The sequence below is a fragment of the Alligator sinensis genome, unplaced genomic scaffold (assembly GCF_000455745.1).
Source record: "Alligator sinensis unplaced genomic scaffold, ASM45574v1 scaffold511_1, whole genome shotgun sequence".
Classification (NCBI taxonomy): domain Eukaryota; kingdom Metazoa; phylum Chordata; order Crocodylia; family Alligatoridae; genus Alligator; species Alligator sinensis.
This window is the reverse complement of record NW_005842114.1, coordinates 1490971-1497254: the sequence shown is the minus strand read 5'-3', so window position 1 is coordinate 1497254 and position 6284 is coordinate 1490971.

The window sequence follows — 6284 nt, the reverse complement described above, 5'->3', positions numbered from 1 at the left end:
CCTGCGCTGCAGCCGGGATCGGGCTCCCGCGAGGAGGGGGGAGTCCGGCCGGCCTGCAGCCCCGGCATGTCCCTGAGGGGCCGGGCCGCCACACACGGCGTCGTGGAGGGGAGAGGGATTGAGCTGGGTTGGGCTGCAGAGCCCAGCCTGGCAGGGGAAAGCTAGTGGCAGGGCCAGGGTCGACGGGGGGTAGGTCCCTGGTGACGCTGCAGCCGGGATCGGGCTCCCGCGAGGAGGGGGGAGTCCGGCCGGCCTGCAGCCCCGGCATGTCCCTGAGGGGCCGGGCCGCCACACACGGCGTCGTGGAGGGGAGAGGGATTGAGCTGGGTTGGGCTGCAGAGCCCAGCCTGGCAGGGGAAAGCTAGTGGCAGGGCCAGGGTCGACGGGGGGTAGGTCCCTGGTGACCAGGCCAAGGCCGTGCACCCTGCTCCCCTTGCCCAGGCCGGGGGCCGGCAGTGAGGGAAGGGCACTGGGCAGGGGGGCAGAGCTGTGGCTGGATTCTGGGTCACAGCTTTTGGGAACGTGTCATGAACGGGTCTTACCTCGCAGCCCTGCCCTGCCCTCCCCAACACGGACACTGCTCCTAGTCCGTGGAAAGCAGGTCTGGGCCAGGGCGCAAGGCTGCGATGGTGCCAGTTTGGGCCCACCATCTGCCCCTACACCCACTCAGTCTGAGCGTAACCAGAAGGCGGACTTGAAGGGTTACCCCATAAACTAGAAGGGTGCCGGCTGGTGACTAAGCAGCCTCCACCCCCGGATCCCCTTCCTATTTCAGCAAATTCTCTCATTTGTCCTTTCAGATACTTTGGAAGGTTTCAATTTATGCAAACAAAATGTAACTCTTCCTGTTGCCATAACAACGCAATGCATTTCTTCCTCAATGCTGCAGTGTCAATTTTTAATCACAGCACATTATTTTGGAACGTGATTGCATCGCGTTAGAATTTGGGTTGCTATAACAACTAGGCAGTTAAAAATACGTCTGGTAACTGCTTTACACTTGGTGTTGGGTCCGGGAACGTTCTTCCAAACAAGGGGCAAGGGAGTTAGTTATAAGGGGGAAACGGAAATGAAATCTCTCCACACCTGCACACAGATTAGAGACACTAAGGATGTTCCTTAACATCCTGATATGAATGCTTTTATAGTCCACACTTTATTAATAATATCCTTAAAGAAAGAATATAAAGGCTACACCGTCCAGTTTGGGGGTTTTGTAACATGAGGTGATTTGTTTTAAATTGAAATGAAAAAAAAAAAACAACTGCCAGCCTCAGGAAAGTATATTAAAATAACTTCAACTTATCGAAAAATGTTCAATGTACTCTTTAATTGAAAGAGAAATACCCTCTTGAGTTTTTATTTCGGTATACTGGAAATTTGGAAAAAAGCAGCAGGTAGACAATGTGTTAGATCTTGCATTTGTAGAAAGAGTATGGGGGGGAAGAAGAGGAGTAAAAAAAAATAGTGGTCAAAACAAAGGTATAGAAGGAAAGGGATAGATAATGCTTCTGAGTGGTATAAATCAATGGTACATCCTACATGGAATAATGAATGCTGTGTTTTGTTTTAGTAATTTGCCGGGCACCAGTCAGCACCAACAAGGACCAGGTTCAAATTTCAGGGGATCCAATATGTTTTCACTGTGGCTCAAGCCCCCACCCAGAAATCTGGGATCACTGGATTTGGCTGGGGTATCCTGCATACACAAAACCCCCTCCTGACAAGCAGTGTAATCACAAAACACAGGTTTATTACAGAAAAAAAGGCAAGGGAAACGAGGGAAAGCACGAAATGCAATTTAAAACACTACCAACTACAAAGTCTCTAGTTTTCACCCCTTCTGGGGAAACTCCAACCATACCCAGGCAGTCTGAGACATGCTACTCAGTAGGAAAGTCCTATAAGCTACCTGCTCCTTGGGTTTCACTGCATCTTGGGGAGCTGCCATTGAGCATAGGTCCTTCTGTGGTGCAAGGGACCCCTTGTTGCTCCCTGGGAAGCTGTAGGGCACCCATCTTCACTTCTACATGGTGGCTCTGAGGAGGTGACTTGCGACTTCCGCCAGCATACTGCACCCCCAAGATTACTACTCCATCCCCCTGCAAAAAACTCAAAAGGGCCAAGCCTATCCACATGGGGGCCTGGACTCAGCAACAAGAGTGCCAGGCCTATCTGGCTGCAGTCTGGACACCTAGTCCCAGCTACAGAACTAGGTTGAGACACAACCGTTGCAAAACAGGGTGGGGCCAAGCCTATCCTGGCCCCTAAGTACCAGGACACCTAGTTAGTTTTCTCCAGGGATTAATACCCTCACTGCATTATCCCACTTGAGGCCTTAAACCTGGCCCAAATCTGCCAGCCCTGTAATCCTGGCCAAAAAATTTAGGCATTTAATCTTGGCCAAAACTGCCAGGCTCCAACCCTGGTTAGTCTGCTCCAGGGATTAATACCCCCATGGTACTATCCCACTCGAAACTCAGGGGAAGGGAAGAGAGGGGGAGAAGCTTAGTCCCAAATTCTGAGACTGACATTTTCTTCCTTTACCTCGTATTTTCCCTTCACACTGATCTCCACAGTATAGCAGTTGTTTCCGTTTTGGTCTCACCAGCTTCAAGCGTGGCCCAAAAGCACGTATCAGGTTCTCAGCCTTGCTCTCTCCTGCACAGTTTTGACGCTAACGTTGTTCTTTGTAATAATTTAAGCACCAAAAATTGATTCATTTTTCTCTTAAAATGCTGGCTCAGATGAAAGAATGGATGGCAAAGAGCCTAGAAACTGATATCTCTAGGTCACCAATTCCTATCCAGCCCAGGTTGGCAGGAACTGAAATGTGTCACTGTCGAACGGGCGGTTTCAAAGCCCTGCCTTGTATGTAGGTAGGCCTATAGAGATCAAGATCATATTTGATATCCCTGAGGCACATGCACGGACAGCTGAAAGGTTAAAGGCTAAATGGACCGTGGAGTTTGAACCTCAGATGTGGTCTTTCTCAGTTCAGCCTGAAGCAACATTTCTAAATCATATGCTGGACTTGAGAGGCTTCTGGTGTTGGAAGCTGTCAAGCTGACAAAGTGAATCAGCACTAATATCACCTAAAATCCAAACTACATCTAAAGGGGAGTCAAGTTTTCTGTCTGAACTCTCTCTTTGGAGGAAATCTGGCATGCAGTCTTGCCAAGTGCTGAGTGTTCCTGCCCTGATCCAGCAACATTCTTGAGCTTATGCTTAACTTTCAACTCTTGAACATCTAGGGGCTGTTTGGAAGTCTGGGTGAAAGCCAAGACTGCAAGAGGAAGGATCAAAGTACTTTGGCAGACATGTATGAGAAACCAGAACAGAGAGTGTGCCACTGACATGCCTCAGTGGAGCTGTGCACAGAAAGCATGCCTCATGCGCCCACAGAGTGGGCCAAATGCTGCTGTCTCAAAGTTGATGGTAATAGTCCCGCTCACATGAATGGAGCACGATCAAGTTTCTATGCCTACCTTTGGAAATGCTGTCAGTCTTTCATTTCACAGAACTGAATCACACAGCTCCTCCTACACACCTTCGAACCGAACATTTGCATGTGTTAATAAAAAGACCCAATTTGAGGCTTTTGATGACATAATTAGACCCTATGAATCAGGGTTGGTTTAATTCAGGGTTTTAAATAGGCTATTCCTCTGGTTTTCTCTTTATGGCAACACATCTGCTTCAGTAAATACAGGAAACTATTATTTGTAGCAATGACTGCTTATGCTGCTAGCCTTCCATAAATGCAAACATCAACTGTAGTAGACTCAGCACAGGAGAAAGGATTCAAATCAGTCACCTTGAGAGAAGCTGACTCATGGATAGCAACATGAAAGATTCCAGGTTTACTGCTAATAGGGCACACTGAAAAAGCCCCATGTTCCTTTAACATCATTATCACGAATTATCATAATCCACACAATGAAGCATGGTACAGAGTTGCCCAGGATGGGGACTCAACATTATCTGGTTTCTACTCCTGATACTGTCACTGCCCTTGGGCAACACACTTCACTGCCCAGTGCTTCTGTTTCCTCTATCATAAAATGGGGGTGAGATAATTGGACTTTCTTTGCAAGGCACACAAAGTTTTACTAGAAAGTGCTAGACTGAGGTTTCCTATTATTAAAAGGCTCAATGCCACTGGACAGTTCTGCACAGAAGTCATCCTCTGGAGCAATATGACCACATCAAATTTGATGCATTCTTCTATTATTTGCATTAATGAAATATATGGTTTCATAAACTTATTTAATGTAATAGTATGCCATCATAGCTGGGATGATATAATTTTGCATGGTATAAAATAGCAGAGTTGCTGTCCTTAGAGTTGCCACTGTCCCAGCCACATGACTTCAGGGGCACTCATGATGGCAATATAGGGCTTTTTTTTCTTATACAGTGTACTGAGACCTGTAAAGCTTAAACACCTACAAATACATCAAAGGCTACCCAAACTGTTTTATAAGAATGTGGTTTCTGCCTAGACCTTCATACTATCTTTGCCCACATAGGAGGAAAGGGAGTTTCAGGCGTTTGAAACCAGAATTGGAACCCTGATCTGCTTTAATAAATACCAAACATCAACCAGAGTCCAACACAGCCATGCCAAGTTTGCATCCTGATTTTACTTGTTCAGCACTTTCCAATAAATTGTTCTTTTTCTGGATAAAATCCACTCTGTTCAGTTCCTTCCCAAGGTAAATGCTTCAGGAAAAACATTTAAGCTTTTTTTATGAAGCTATTAAACAAACATTTGCTGCCGTAAAATATGTTTATATCACATCAACTAACCCTATGATAGTTGGTTTTCCATGACTGATGATGCACATAAAGTTCAACAATAGCTGTTACTTCCAAACCCAATTTGTAAAAAGGTGGATGAGTTAGGGCTTGAAGCTGTGAACCTCTTCATATTTCCACTGCACCCCATACCTCCCCTTTCCAATAATGGAAAAGGTAATAACCGCTGAATGTTTTTTAGTCAAGAATCTCCACACAGAAATTACCACCAGTTTTTGTTTTTTAATAGATTACACTAAAATGGTTCAATGTTTGTCCGCTTCTGAGTTTAAAAGCAATTTGTTGCTTAGCTTAATCTTTTAGTGAATTAAGCTAAATCCAAATAACTCCTGAAAGCTGAAATGAGAGGATCTATATACAAACTTGCACCCATTCACCAACTGGATCTGAACACACATTTTGCTGAAGTCAATAGAAGCTGAGCACGAGCAAAGCCCTGAGAGCTGAGAACTGCTAGTTCTGCTAAGATTATACTTAATTTCACTCCACCTTAAAATAAAAATGAAACACAGGCCATTTAAACACATGCCTGTTAATGAAACAATCACAAGAAGTTGGTAAATGCAAGCTTCCATTGTGCTGTTGACTTAGTTGTTACACACAGCAATACTCCTACTCATTTTTCTTCTTAAATATGCAGCTTAATATATTAGTTAACATTAAATACCACACAGAAAATGCAATATAGCTAGTGACTTTGCTATAGTAGCTTTACCTTGTGTAATTTAGTATAAAACAATGTACCTGTCATTTTATTTTCAGAGCTTTTTGCATTTGAGTCCCTAATTTTCAATACTCAAAAGGACATCCTACAGTTAAGTACTTCCACAATCAAGTATCTCTAGACCATTGAGCCAAATTCCTATTTTTCACTTTTTGCTCTTTTAGTCAAGCAGTAATTAAATTAATACCTCCACCGTCAATCCAAGTGCACCTGGATGATGGAGAAACAAGTGGAAATCTTTCAAGTGTCTTTGCCAAAAGTTGGCATCTGCACTTCAACTCTTCATTGTCCATAAGTTCATCCATTGCCATCTCTTCTGAAACACCTGCATGTTCTTAGCCTTGGTTTATGCACCTCTTGTAGCTTCTCTTTCTCCTACCTCTGTATTTTCATACATTACATAGACATTAGGGCTGGAAGGGACCTCGGAAGATCATCGAGTCCAGCCCCCCTGCCTCCTTGAGCCTTCTGGCTCTCTGTTGAAACCACCTCAGTCTGCCCTCCATCAGCTTTTCCTCAACTGATGTCATCTTTTGTCTGTTGCTGCACCATTTCTTGCATGTTTTGGATCACTTCCCAAATCCATATCAACACCCTCATCATAGACAACTGCAGCTTCTTCATTGACCAACCTGTTTATCAAACAATAGCAATGGCCTAATTGCTGTAGTGCAGGGGTTTTCAACCTTTAAGGAGCGTACCTCTTTTGGTGGCAGTGGCCAGACACAGAGCATGGGGG